The 14,791-nt window shown below is 38.7% G+C and overlaps 1 non-coding gene across 1 annotated transcript; it reads left to right on the top strand.

Annotated features, from left to right (window-relative positions):
- The first annotated feature begins 2,328 nt into the window (after nucleotides 1-2,328).
- LOC145603242 (small nucleolar RNA R71) lies at nucleotides 2,329-2,434 on the top strand. Its single transcript, XR_014104769.1, has one exon. It is a non-coding gene; the product is annotated as a small nucleolar RNA R71 (small nucleolar RNA).
- The last annotated feature ends 12,357 nt before the right edge of the window (nucleotides 2,435-14,791 follow it).

The raw sequence follows: 14,791 nt of genomic DNA, 5'->3' as shown, positions 1-14,791 counted from the left end.
CAAATATGGGGTTTATAGTAGAAACTAAGACTAAGCTAAGCAATGCAAAGGGCTTGTACTAATCAAATGCAAAGGCACTAGGGAAATGGACCCACATGCATCAACAATGAAGTTCAATCAACTTGGGAAATCAACAAATCAAGTCAAGCAATGTGAGGGAAAACCGAAATTGCAACCAAAAGAGCACATCATGCTATTCTCCTAGAGGTCTAATTAGCACCAACTACATCAAACACTAGCTAGGAAACATCACAAGATATCTCAATCGAGTAAATGTAAGCCACAAACCAATGGTCCGTATCAATGTGAACTCACAATGCAATCTAGTGTGACTAACAAGGGTGATCAAGCCTAATCAAGCACACTCATGCACAAAATCAATAAACCAATTTAATCACATTATCAACTCAATCAATTTCCCCAAATTAATCTCAATTCATCATCAATACATGCTTCACCACTACCCTAGCAATAAAACTACTCACAATCCATGAAAAACATCAAAATCAAAGCTAAACTAATCATCATACCCAAATTCATCAATTGAAATCAAATTGAAACCAACAAATTCAATCAAAATCAATCAAACTATCAATTAACAAAATCAAACAACAATACTAATGAAATCAAATATTAAATTGCATTAAAGAGTAAAGAATCCTTACAAACTTGATAGAAATCAAATCAAATGTAGCAATCTTCAATCATCAATCATCAAACCCACATTTTATCTCTCTAAAAATGCTAAAACTAGTGTCTTTCTCTCTCTAAAATCTAATCTAATCTAAATCTCTCCCTTCTAGATTTCATTCTCTCTCTATAAAAGGAAAGAAATAACTATCAATACAAAGAGGAAGTTAGAATTGACGTCCAAAAATAGACCCACGCCGGTGCGGGCGCTCGGAGAAGAGAGAGAAGTGCGCACGGGACACACCCAGAAAGGTGCGGCCGCACGCACCTGGTGTGCAGCCGCACTCGACATATGTGCGGCCGCACACACCCCGAGTGCGCCCGCACAAAACTGGTAGCCCCCCTTTCTTCTCTTCGTCCTAGCTCATGTGATGCACACATCCTAGATGATGGTGATGGAGGACAAGGTAGGCAGCAACTTCCTTGGAATTCTTGAAGAATATAAGCCATGAAAAGAGCATATACAAGGCCTTGAAGCATGCTCCTTGGATCCCCCTTTGACTTGAAACTCTTTGCACAAGCATTAGGCATGAAAAACAATGAAAGACCATGGAGAGGAAGCTCGGGAATTTCTTGGACAATCAATCACAACCTACAATCAAAGGATAAAAAGCAAGTAAAAGGGAAAAATAGCAAGTAAACTAGAAAATGCACAAAATAGAGAAACTAACTAAGAAAAGCATAAAATGAAGAAAATAAGAATAAAACTAAGGAAAACTAAAGAAAGGAGTAATAAAATGAAATGAAATTCATCCAAAAAGAGATCAAATGAGTGCCATAAATGTCACTCATCAAATTCTCCCAAGCTAAACTTTTGCTCGTCCTCGAGCAAAACAAAGCAAGAAAGATTAAGGATGAAAAATTTATTGAAAATGAAAAAGAAAGACTCAAGATAAGAATATACACTAAGACTCACTGTCGTAGGAATCACGGTTGCTTTTAGCTACAACAAGCCCTTGGTTATGATCCCCATGCCCTCGGCCATGACTTTGACCATTATAACCATGATTGTTATAGCTACCACGAATCCCTTAGACTCCATGATTTCTACAACCACCACTTTGATTATAATTATCATAGTTCGCTTGGTTGTGATAATTCCTGTTTCCAACATTTTTTTGAACATCAAATTTAGGTTCAAAATTATGATTATTTACATAATTCACATGCTCATTTTCAATTCCATCATATTCATCACAAGGAACATTGGGGTACATAGAAGCATCATGATCATTCATTCCACATAAATCACAAGGCCAACATTCTCTGATCATGCAACAAGAAGGAATAGTGTTAGAGTAAGAAGGTGTACCTCTCCCCTTAAATTGGGAGGGAAGAATCGGAGCTTGCGAAGGAGAACTCTCAAGCTTGGCTTTGAGGGATAAAACATCTTTCCCTAAATCCGAAATTAAAGTGGTCAAGTCGTTGATGGTATTGAGTTGTTTGACCGAGCACCCCTTGCTAGTTGGCTCTTTCTCCACCTCTTGCCAATTCATATAATGTCTCGCCACTTCATCTATTGCATCCACCACTTCTTTCGTTTTGTTCATGATCGGGCCTCCGGCTCCGGCATCTAAACTTGCTCTTCCTTGAGAACTCAACCCACCATAGAAGATTTGTATAATTTGGTAGGTAGAAATTCCATGATGTGGACACTCTCGTTGATACTCCTTATACCTCTCCCATGTTTCATAGAGACTCTCATTAGGCCCTTGCGTGAAATTTTGGATCAAAATTCTAGCTTCAGCCATTTTCTTTTGTGGGAAAAAGCGAGATAAGAAAGCCTTGGTAACTTCATCCCATGTCCTTAGGGACCTTGATTTGACCTTCTTATCCAACCACTTTAAAGCTCTTCCAATGAGAGAGAAGGAAATCATTGAGATGATTGAGAGGATTTTCACTTTTTGTACCACCGAATTGTTTCCTCTCGATCAAGGTGATTATAGCCGGTTTGATTTCAAAATCATTATCCAAAACCAACAATGGAACAATCCCGCTTTCATACTTGTAAGCACCCGGAGTGCCCAACTCCTTCAATGTCACTCTATGAGCTTCTCCCATGCTCACTTGCACACACATTTTCAAACAAAAATATTAGTAACACGGCTACAAATATAGCCTAAAGGAAAATCTTTTTGTGTTTTTGAATAAGATGGAATAGACTCAATAACAATACCAAATCACAACATTGATCCTCGGCAACGGCGCCATTTTGACATGGGTCAAGTTAGGTCGTTGAAACTAACCCTACCATAGGCCAAACAAAATTTGTAATCTCTCAACACACCCTTATACAAGTATAAAGGTAAGTCGAGGGTCGAACCACTAAGGAATGGAGATCGATCTTATATTGTCAAGTCAAGCTATTCCGAAAACGTACGGTAAGGGTGTGAATGTTAAACAATTAAACACGCTAGGTTGGGATAAATATAATAAACACTAGGGCTCGGGATCCATATATACTTGTAACAGATTCCGCTAATAGGGAAAGAGTTGACTAAGTTGAGCGATGCGAGGGAAAACCAATCATGCAATCAAAATAGCATATCAAGCTATTTTCCTAGAGGTCTAACTAGTGTCAACTACGAGAAACTCTAGCTAGGAACGTCACAAGACACCTCAATCGATAAATGCAAGCCACAAATCAATGGTCCGTATTAATGTGAACCTACAATGCAATCTAGTGTGAATAACTAGGTTGATCACGCCTAAATCAAACACACACATGCACAAAATCGATTAACCAATTTAATCACAACGTTAACTCCATCAATTTTCCCAAATTAACGTTAATCCATTACTCATACATGCTTCATCATCACCCTAGCAATAAAACTACCCACAATCCATCAAAATACATCAATATTAAAGTTAAACTAACCAACAAATTCATATTCATCAATTAAAATCAAACTAAATCAATCAAACAATCAACAAATTTGAACAATCAACAAAACAATTGAAATTAACAAAAGATTGAATTGAAGTGAAAGAAATCCTTACAAACTTGATCAAAATCAAAGGAAATGTAGCTATCTTCAATCATCAAACATCAATCCTCAAGTTTCTCTCTCTTAAAAACCTTAGAACAAGAGTTTCTCTCCCTAAGAAAATCCAATCTAAAACTAATTATAATTCATCCTCCCTCTAAAAAAGGAAAAACTATGTATAGTAAAATTAACAAAAGAAAAGTTAGTTAAATCGTCCAAAAGAAACCCCGGAAGGTGCAGTCGCAACAAGGGAGAGACGCGGCCGCAAGAAAATGGGTACGGAACAGGGACTCTTGCAGGCGCCCCTGCACCTGCATTAGGCGCACCCGCGCCACCCAGGTGCGCGGTCGCACCACCCTCGTGCACGCCCGCACCTGGCACCAGGGGAGCTGTCATCTTCTTCGTCCTAGCTCATCCAAATAAAAGTCTATTTTAAAATAAATAATTATTAAATCTAATAATATTAGAATTAAAAAGAACCTTCTAGAAACTTCTAGAACATTATAATTAATCCTAATAATTTTAGGAATAATAATTAATATTGGGCCCTCCTCTAGATCACTGGGCCGTATGTAAATAATTAACCGGGCCCAGTTTAGTATTTTGGCCATAACTTCCTCAATATTCATCGGAATTGGGCTTATAATATATCGTTGGAAAGGTCTCTTCGAGCCCCATCCAACTATACTATTATTGGACCCTAATTATGGACCAAACTAAACTGGTTTGGCTATTTTCAAATAATTAGAGTTATTTTTAAAAATAGAGAGAAGAGAATTTTTAACAAAACTAAACCGGAACACTTGAATTTCAACCACTTTCACCTCATTCGATTATGGTTCGACGTGAAAGGCATTCATCACTGGGTTTGGTTTTGGGGAGACACAAATGGGTGTCTACAGAAGCCCCCACTTTGATTGAGTTTGGAGAAACTTAAGTTTCGAAAACAAAAGTCAAAGTATCGATAGGGACGGAGAATGATTCAAAACGTTCTGCGATTCCAAATCATTCTTATAACGCCGATACCTGCAATACAATGTTAGTCAAAACAGATAAAAGAGTTAAGAAACGCGTATCTTGCACCGTCGAGCACACGTCTCTGAAAGTAACCATTTTATTGTTGCTTTCGTTTTTGTGACAACCTCCACAGTGCCTCGTGAACGCCATCATTGAAAATAACCATATGTCGTCGTCTTCAATACTCTTGGTGACAATCCTCCACAGTATTTCGGGAACATCGTCGAAAATAACTGTATGTCGTCATCTTCTAGGTTGTGGCAGTACGTCGCCACGGCAGTGCATCACCGCTATAGACAAGCTCTTCTTTACCTTGAGGGACCGTCGAAGGTGACCCTAATTCGCCATCTTCAAAATTTGTGACATTACCTCGCCACGGTTGTATTTCGCCACAAGACAACTCCTCTCTATGCTGGGATATCGCCAAAGAATCATTCTGCATATTGACCCTTAATATATCATCATCATTATTATTTTTTCCGTTTGTTCCAATGCTTCGGTGCTTCTGTCTTTGTAAACCATTATTTCGATGCTTCTATTGAACCATTATTTCGGTGCCTTGTTATGAGCCAATACTTAGGCGCTTTAAGCTAAGTGAGACGATCTTTCATCAAGTCGATCACTTAATGCAACTGCAATCAAGGTGATTAAATCATGTCAATTTTACTTAAAGGGGCTAACTGGCGTACCAAGGAACCCAAACTGCTAAAATAGGCCCACAAAGTCATAATGTGGGGCCCATAATCTTGTCGCCGCTCCAGCAATGGCCAGAGACAACTGTCGCAAGCAATCGCGTCTGTCGCCAAGCGACAATTCTGTCGTTTGGCGACAGAATCGGGGTTTTAAAACCCGTCTTCTTCTTCTTTCTCATTCGCTGCTCTGCTTCTTACGTTTCGCAAAAATTTCAAAATACTCATTCTTACTCGTTTCTTAGCCGAATTCGCTCAAACTTGTTGCAAATCGAAGCTTTTCTCATCTATTTTCCCAATCTATGTAAGTTTTGCTCAAACTCTACTCGGTTTTTGATGAATTGTGCGTTCTTATTCACGAATTTTCGAAAAATTCGAAAATGTTCTTGCTTAATTCGCTTTGTTTGCTGAATTTTATGCCTTGAATTTGTTTAATTATGCTTGTATATTGCCTTGGGAGTATTTTGAGACTTGTTTGACTCAATTTGGTGAAGAAATGAACAATTCACCATTGTTGGACCTCTTGAGGTCGTGAAGAACAATGTGGGTCGTTCTTCGCATTTTTACTGCCTTTGCTTATACAATTTGTCACAATGTTCGTCATATACTTGCAAGAAATTGTTTATTTGCTTGAAAAATACTTATATGCTTAGTTGAATTTTTTTGCTCTGTTTTAGTACTACGTACTTTGTTTTGCGAACATAGTATCATGCGGCCTAGGCAAACCTTAGATACTATAGAGCCTTAAAATTAATTACTTTTACTTTAGCATGGCTAGACGACGTGGTTCTGGTTCTCGATCGAGAGACTCGCGCCGAGAGGACGAGCCTACTAGCGAGGGCGAGGACGTGCCTTCTACTTCTAGACTGGGTCTCATGCCAGATTCGGACGAGCGCACCCTGTTCCATGCGCCGGTTCACCATTTGTCGGAGCGAGTCCGACGTGGTCTTGCGAGCGGGAGGACCCGTAGCCACGGCTCGGGTAACTCCACCATCAGTTCTCTATACGACAACTTCATCAGTCGTGATGAGGGTCTTCGTCGTCTTTGGGAGTCATGTGGGTTGACTCCTCTTCTACTGGCCACCCGGGCCATGTTTTCATACGATGGGGGTAACCTCGTCGTTCGTTCTATAATACCCGAGATTTTAAAACTTGATTTATCATACTCTAATTTTATTTTATTAGCGTAATTAAAGTTTAATTTATGTTTTACCAAGCATGACTATTTTAGTCTTAATCTTATTTTATGATTATATTATTTCGGAAGCTAATTATACGAAGCAAAGTAATTATTTTAAAATGTATTTCGGGTTAATAAGTCATATTTTTATGTTTTGTCAAATATTGAAAGATTTGCATCGGATCTTTATTTTTACCCGAGATAGTGAAATGACCGTTATGTCCTTGCTCGCAAAAGACAAAGCTTGCCTCTTCATTTTACTTCCATTATTCACGGCTAAGCAATGAACTAGCTTAGTCTAGCTTTGCTTTCTTGCTATTTGTTGCTTAAAAACTTATGATTATCTTTAGCAAACTTGGTCATTATCCTTTCTTTCTTCCTAGAAGCAAGTATAAGAATAGCCAAAACGTTCGACGGCTAAATTAAGAAATATCACTAATAGCTTTATCACAACCACCGCCACCCGTTACGTACTTGTTCAAGGCGGTGCCACCCCTCCCTTGCCGTTGACAAATCACCCCGACGCGGCCTCTGATTGTAGCCCACTCTTCTTCTTTCTCCATGTTCGTGATATATATGTTCTGTTCTTACCGAGACACAAGTGGTCTTTTAAAACCAAGTTCTTGAATTGAACCTACTTCTTTTCAATATCACCAAAGTAAGTTTACTTTGTTACTTTTAATTTTAGTTATGACTCTTATGAAAATGATTTCATACTTTGGATTTCACTATTATTTTTCCTTGATAATAATAACAGGAGTAGTACCTATGTTATGCTATTTTATACTTGTTTATTATCTAAAATAATCACTTGACATAAGAAATGATTTTACTGTATTTCGTATGATTAATTCTCTAAAATGAGTCTTGTTATTGCTTTCATACTTAAATTATTAAAGAGATTTGAGTTTTGAATCCTTTTACTCTACTAATATGAATAGTAGTAGTATATATGATTTTAATCTATTTCTCTACTAGTAATATGAATAGTAGTAGACTAGTAGTACCTATTTTCATAGTAGTGTTTGTTTTACTCTAGTAATGTAATACTTGTTTTATTCTATAAAGATAAGTTTATATTGGTTCTGTCAAAGGTTTTGAATTGAGAGGTTACTAATGAATATTTATTATTACTGGGTATGATCGAATGAGTCATAGCAATGAGAATATAATGATGGAGGTTAAGAGCTCGGATGAAAATTATGGGAGAATAAGCTAAGTGAGATGATTAAAGATGATCAAATGAGGTAATCATTATGTCTAGCAATTATGTCTAGCCCTGTGTGTGTAACCATTATGTTTTGCAATTGTGTTCAGTTCCGTATCTGTAACTATTATGTTTAGCTACTGCATGTGTTTAGACCTGTATGTGTGACAATTATATCTAGTTATTATGAGTGCACGTGCGTAATTTTAATGACATGTTATTGTATCATACGTATGCATGTATGGTATGTTTGGCATGTTATGATTTAAAAGTGTGGTATGTGCAAATGACATGACATGTCTTTTATATCCTTCTATATATTTTGAATAACTTGCAATATGTTAAACATGTTTATTGAATTATTTCAGTCTTATGATTATCTGAATGATTTTATATATATACAATGTTCTATTGATTTGTGGATCTCTTGAAAGTATGTTAATAATCTACGAATAAATTATTAAAAGGTACACAACATGATAAATGAAAGTGAAAGCCCTAGTCCGTCTGGCAGTATATGTTATGTTTCGGTCATGCAATGCATGTACCCATGGGGCACCTGCCCAACTATGTCGAGCACCAGCTCTATGTTATGGGCACCGGCCCATCGCGGAAGACGTTCCGCCATGTCATACTGTCCAGCGACTAGCATGTCCACCAAAAAGATTACGAATGTCTGAATTTTGTTAAAGGACTTATGAGAACTCACAAGGATACTCTATTAATGAGTTTTACGATATACTGATATGTATGATCGTTCATAAAGCTGTCTTACCATCATACAAGGTGATAAGAATGCTATGAATAACAGGTATTTCTAGTTATTTTATTAATCTATAAGATATGTGGACGTGATATGTTATGTTATGCCCCTATTAAATGTTTAACGCTAATGATTATTTTATTCAATTAAGTGTTACGAATGAATGATTATGAATTGTGACAATGTGCTATGAATTTATATGAGGTATAAAGTTGTTCAGAAATGATTTAATATGATACGAGGTTACATTTGTCGACAATGGAAAATGAACTGAACATAGAAAATAAGTGAGTTATAGGTGGAGGAAAGTATGTTAATGAAATGGGGAATTAATCCCACACGAATGAAAGTTATGTTATGTCCAAAACCTGTGCTTACCTATGATCTTATGTAAAGGGAATGATCCTTGCCGACTCAACTTTTAAAATTAATGATATTATATTATTTCTGAACAACTATATATGAATGCATAAGGAATAAGATATGTGCTCAAATGATTTTGAAAGAAAAACGGTTTTACGAGCTAGAGTAATGTTACTGAGTTTTCCACTCATTTTTGGATTTTTCCTGTTTTTTCTCTGTTTTCTATTTTTATGGATAATTACAGGGATAATGATGACGGAGCTCAAGTTATTCAAGGGCAAAAAGGATTAAAGGAGTCTACATAGTTGAGGGATTATAGAATCAATGCTTATGTATTATGGATCATCGAGAGCTGAGATAGATTGGTTATTTTATTACAGTAAGGAAGACTGGAGTTGTATTAATTTATTGAATTTTCTTATTAAGGAGTATGTTTATTTATGGGCCCATAACCCACTGGTGATTATGAGATTATCTATATGATTGATTTCGCTGAGTAAAGAATTATCTATGGCTAATTAATTTCCGCTGCGAATGACGCATTAAGTACGGTCCGGTAACGCCAATTAAAAGTCGGGGCGTTACACGTTCTTTGGTGGAGTTCTTTTGGGACACCACCAACACTTTTCACTTTCCTTGGGGTGAGATGACGGTCACTCCAGTTGACTTCAGCCTCATCACGGGGTTAGAGTTCCAGTCTACTCCTCTTCCGTTCGACGCCGGTGTCACTGTCTATTCACCGGAGGTTCAGGAGTTGTTGGGGCCGATTATTGTTCGGGCCCAGGCTGAGGCTCAGTCGGGACAGCTGAGTTCCTGATGCATTCGTTGCTGCACATTGGCTGCAGCTTTTGAGGATGATGCCACCACCCGAGAGCAGCGGGTGCGCATCTTTGTGCTGATCTTGCTGTCAGGGACGTTTTCCCCTGACCGAGGTAGTAGGGTACTTCTTTACTACCTGTCCGCCGTTCGCGACCTTCACTTGGTCGGGACATATGACTGGGCCAGCATGGCCTATGCGGACTTTCTACTGGGCTTGCGGCGTTCTTGTCGTCACAAGGCCTTGTCTGGAGAGGTGACTCTTTCCAGCTTTTGGAGGGTCGTAGAGGTACATCTCTTTTCTTTTTGAAATTTAACTCTAGATTAGAAGTATAATCTTTACTGACTTTTCTTTTTCATATAGATCTGGTTCTACGAGTATTTCCCCTAACTCGCGCCTGCGAGGCCTTCTCCTCGCGTGCTCCCCGTTGCTGCTAGTTGGGGAGGCCGCAAAGGTCCACCGGAGGTGCTACGCCTTCGAGAGGTGATCCTCTCGGTAGGTTTCTATAACTCTTAGTTTCTCTTTTATTGCCTTTGGTATTAGTTGTTTATATAGTGATTTCTTTGCAGGAGCCCAGCCCGGTCTATCGACCCTGCTGCTTTTCCTATTCCTGCGCTTGCGGCGCAGTACACTGCTGAGCGTCGTTACTTTCTGGGGACGTACGACGCGGTGGTCTACCTAGGGGAGAGGGTAGCCATCCAGCACTCCTCAGACGTTTTTGTAGTTCCTGCTCCTCCACCTCGGCATATGTTTCATGATGCCTTGCAGCGGGATCGTGTCAGTGGATCTACTCGGGGTACTCCTTGGAGATCCTACGTTCTCCTCGAGCAGAGTTATGAGGAGGACCTGCTACCGTTGCTAGCGCCGGCTCCTGTCCTTTAAGAGGAGGTAGCGGTATGCTTTTATTCATTTGATTTATCTTTCTTTAGGTAGCCCCCAAGTATTTCCCTAACCTTTTATTCTTACCAGGCCGGTCCTAGGGAGTTCATTCCCCCGAGGATGTCCATACGTTACCAGGGCATGTATGGGCCGATCGAGGAGCTCATTCCACCAGCTCTAGAGGGGGAGCAGTTTGTGGAGCGGTCTATTCCCCGTCACCAGACTCGAGTAAGTAACTTTACATATCTTGTCTTTATATTTGCTTATAGTTGTTACTGACTTAGTTACTTTGACAGTTTTCTCGCGAGGTGGTGACAGCTATGGCTAGGTGCATAGACGCCTTTCGCAGCCAGCTCGTGAGGTTGCGGAACCGTGCTACCTGTCGTAGCAATGACGCTGAGGAGGTATTATTCCTTACATTTAGCATCTTTGTCTTGTCTTTTACTTGCATTTGCTAACTTTGTTTACTTTTGCAGGGGCAGCCTATTCCTTCTCCACGCACTCGATCGAGACCCGAGCCTAGGAGAGAGACTACTAGGTCCGACTCGAGGCGTCGTCGGACTACTTCCGGTGGTCGAGGTGGTCGTTCTGAGGCCGCCGCCGTAGAGGACTCGGCGTCATCTCCTGAGGACGTTCCAACTAGGCCTATCAGCCGAGGTGGGATGGGTGGTGGGACGTACGAGTTTGGCTCGTCGTCGCAGCAGCCTTTGCAGCCCCAGCCTCTTTCTGTCGGGTACCAGGGTGAGGTTAGGTGGCCTGGCACTGAGTTGCAGTTTGCGCCGCCTAGTGGTTCGGGAGATGGTGATGGACATACTCCACGGAGTAGGACTTTCTTTGATACTTTTGGTGTTCCTCACGATTTACGACCTCCGGCACCGTAGTTGTACCTGTATTTTTATTTATTTTGACTTTGTAGGACTTTGTCTATTTTTATTTACATGACTCATGTATTAGACACTTTGTATATATATGCATTTATTATTTATTACACATTTTATCTCTTATTTTTATTTATTATTTTTTATTGTGCGTGTGAGTGTGTGAGAAAGTGTAATTTTTGCGCAAAATTTTCCGTCATTTTTAATATTAGTGGAGGGTACCGACTCTCTCCCCCAAAAAAGAAAAATGAAAAAATGAAGGAACAAAAGTATAATTACTAAAAATAAGCCTAAAATTAATTAAGCTTAATAAAATATAATAATAATAATAATAATAATAATAATAATAATAATAATAATAATAATAATAATAATAATAATAATAATAATAATGATAATAAGGGTAAAAAAGGAGTATGGATAAGAAAGGAGAAAAGGATAAGTCAAGTCAAAGTCGAATTCAAGCAAGTAAAACGCGGATTTCATCGCGTAACAGCTGTCGCTGCTAAGGAAATACTGGCGCCACGTAATTAAGCCTGTCGCCACGCGACAGAGTCTATCGCCATGTGACAGCTTTTGTCGCCACGCGACAGACTTGTCGCTTGGCAACAAAGTCACTTTTCCTATTTTTCATAGGAGTTGAATTCTGCCGTGAAAAAGCTTATAAATAGCCCCCGAATCCTTCGTTTTCTGCATAATTTACCCAGTTTATTAATTAATTAAATTAACTAGTAATCATGCCTTTAGTTAAAAGAACTTTTTGTGGATACATGAACGAGTGGTGTCGTCTTTTAACTTCTAAAGAGAAAAAGGAATTAGACTCTTTCCATATGGGGGATATGTATGGTGTAAAGGGGGTGAGTCTTGACATAGACTTTATTTATTCTGCCATAGACTATTGGGACATTAATACTCACTGTTTTAGATTTTTCCATGATGAAATATGCCTTTTACCGGAAGAATTTGGAGCCATTATAGGCTTTTATTCCACAGATCTTGCGGTAATGCCTAGAGTAAGTGAATATTATTTATAAAGATTTCAAATGTTTCTTTGATCTAAGGGGTATGGATTTAAAAAATATAGTGCATGGCAATGTAGTTGATTTGACAGAATTGACACGTTATTATTTTGACAAACCTAACTCTGGATTTCATGTCTATAAAAGAAGAGCTTTTCTCTTTTGCATGTTTAGCCAACTTCTTTTAATTAGTGGTAAAGATAATGAAGGCCAAGCAATAATCATATCTGTTATAGAACAAGTTGAATCCGGGAGAAACCCAATGCCACTAATTGTTGGAGAGACTATGTTGTGGCTAGATGCATTGAGAAAGAATCCAACAGCACCTTTTCGAGGTTCTCCAATTTTATTACAGGTATAAAATAATACTATTCTTAACTACAAGGAATTAAAAATATTTTTACACTGCAATGCTAATCAAATATATGTTTACAGATATGGCCCATGGAGAGGTTAAAATTTATTAATCCTCCTGATGATATACACAAATATACTCCTAATTGTGTAGTCGACGATTCTTGAGGATAGGTCGCCATGAGTGGAGCAAAGTGTTTGCTGCTGGTGATTTTACCATAGACTGGGTCATCCCTTGGTGGAAGATTGAGAAGATGGTTGGTTGTAATAGCCAAGCATACTGCCGTTTCCAGAGCTTATCAACATTGACCTTTTATTTTCCTTGTAGAGTTAAGAGATAATATGGTCTTGCACAAACCATCCCTACGGGAGATCTCCGCCGTCCTTATGAATTTCCTGTGTCACAAGAAGTTGAGCGTTTTGACAAATATTGGAGTGGTAGGCCCTTATGGGAGGTGATTACCCACAGGGTTCCACCTTGTTTGTCTAACAGTGTAAAGGAATGGCTTGATGGAAAATTTCAGAAATCCCAAGTCAAGGTTGAGAAGACCGATGTGAAGAATCGTCTAGGTGACAAAAAGGTCCCTGCTAAGGAACTCCTAGGGGAAAGGAGTGAATTCAAAACTCCTATTATGCCAAGAAAGAAAAGTTTTAAGAACGACAAAGGGAAAAGGAAAGTTGACTCTACAGAAAAGAAAGCTTGGGTGGAGAAGAAACACGGGGTCTTAGCGGAAGGGGAAACCATCTATACTAAAATAGAGTGTAGATCTTCTAATGGATGTCTCCTAGCAAAGGTTATGGATGAAGAGGAAGAGAATGCGGACAAAAATTGGAAATGAATTAAGAAAGAGAAGAAAGATTAGAGCATTACTTTTCCTTTGATTTATTAGACAATGTTAATTTGTTTTTGTTAATTTTTTCAGCTTTTATTTCATCAATAATGTAACTTTTTTATTAATTAATAAAATTTCAGCTTTTATTTAAATTAACTTTACAATTAAAGTAATGAAAACAATTACAACATTTGTTTTTCGGAGAATTAATTCGAGTACGGAAGTCGAACAAATTTCCAGAATACACAAAATTTGCCCAGACGCTTGCAGAAACTTGGCGCTGTTATCTGAATGATTGTCGCTGCCAAATTGCCTCTGTCGCCTGGCGACAGAAACCTTCTTCTGGCGCCAGTCTTGCAATTTTGCAGACATGTATTTTTTAACTCTGGGATGCGAAATTTTGAAAAATTAAAGTGACCGCACCCTGTCGGGGTTGCCTACGTATCCTTTGTTTAAGGAATCAGGTCAAACGTAGCTCTCTTGAGTGTTTTACTCAAGTAATTATGGGTAGTATTTCTTAAGTTGGTCAAGATTTGTCATGTTTGAAAATTCATTACCATCCATGTCAGTTAACTTAGCCGCGCCTCCTGACAGTATTGTTTTAACAATGTATGGTCCGGACCAATTAGGCCTAAATTTGCCTCTTGGGTCCAAAACATTTTTTTCTTAATGCTTTTAATACCAAGTCCCCAACCTTGATATCTCTAGTCTTGACCTTCTTATTGAAATGTCTAGCCATGCGGGTTTGATAGCATTGGGCATGATGTAGAGCCTCTAGTCGTTTTTCATCGAGTAGAATTAACTCTTCATACCGTGCTCTAGTCCATTTGACTTCATCAAGTTTACTTTCTAACGCAATGCGTAGAGAAGGTATTTCTAGCTCTATAGGTTGTACGACATCCATTCCATATACTAGGTTGAATGGCGTATTTCATGTTGATGTTCGGATTGACGTGCGATAACCCCACAGTGCAAAGTGAAGTTTGTCAGGCCAATCCTTATAATTTTCAGTCATTTTTTCGATAATTGTCTTTAAATTTTTATTAGCGGCCTCAACTGCTCCATTTTCTTGAGGTCTATAAGGGGAAGAATGATGATGTTGAATACCATAC

The sequence above is a fragment of the Chenopodium album genome, chromosome 21 (genome assembly GCF_948465745.1).
Source record: "Chenopodium album chromosome 21, dcCheAlbu1.1, whole genome shotgun sequence".
NCBI classification, from domain to species: Eukaryota; Viridiplantae; Streptophyta; class Magnoliopsida; order Caryophyllales; family Amaranthaceae; genus Chenopodium; species Chenopodium album.
Note: the sequence above shows the minus strand (reverse complement) of the source record. Positions and strands in the feature narration are given on the sequence as shown.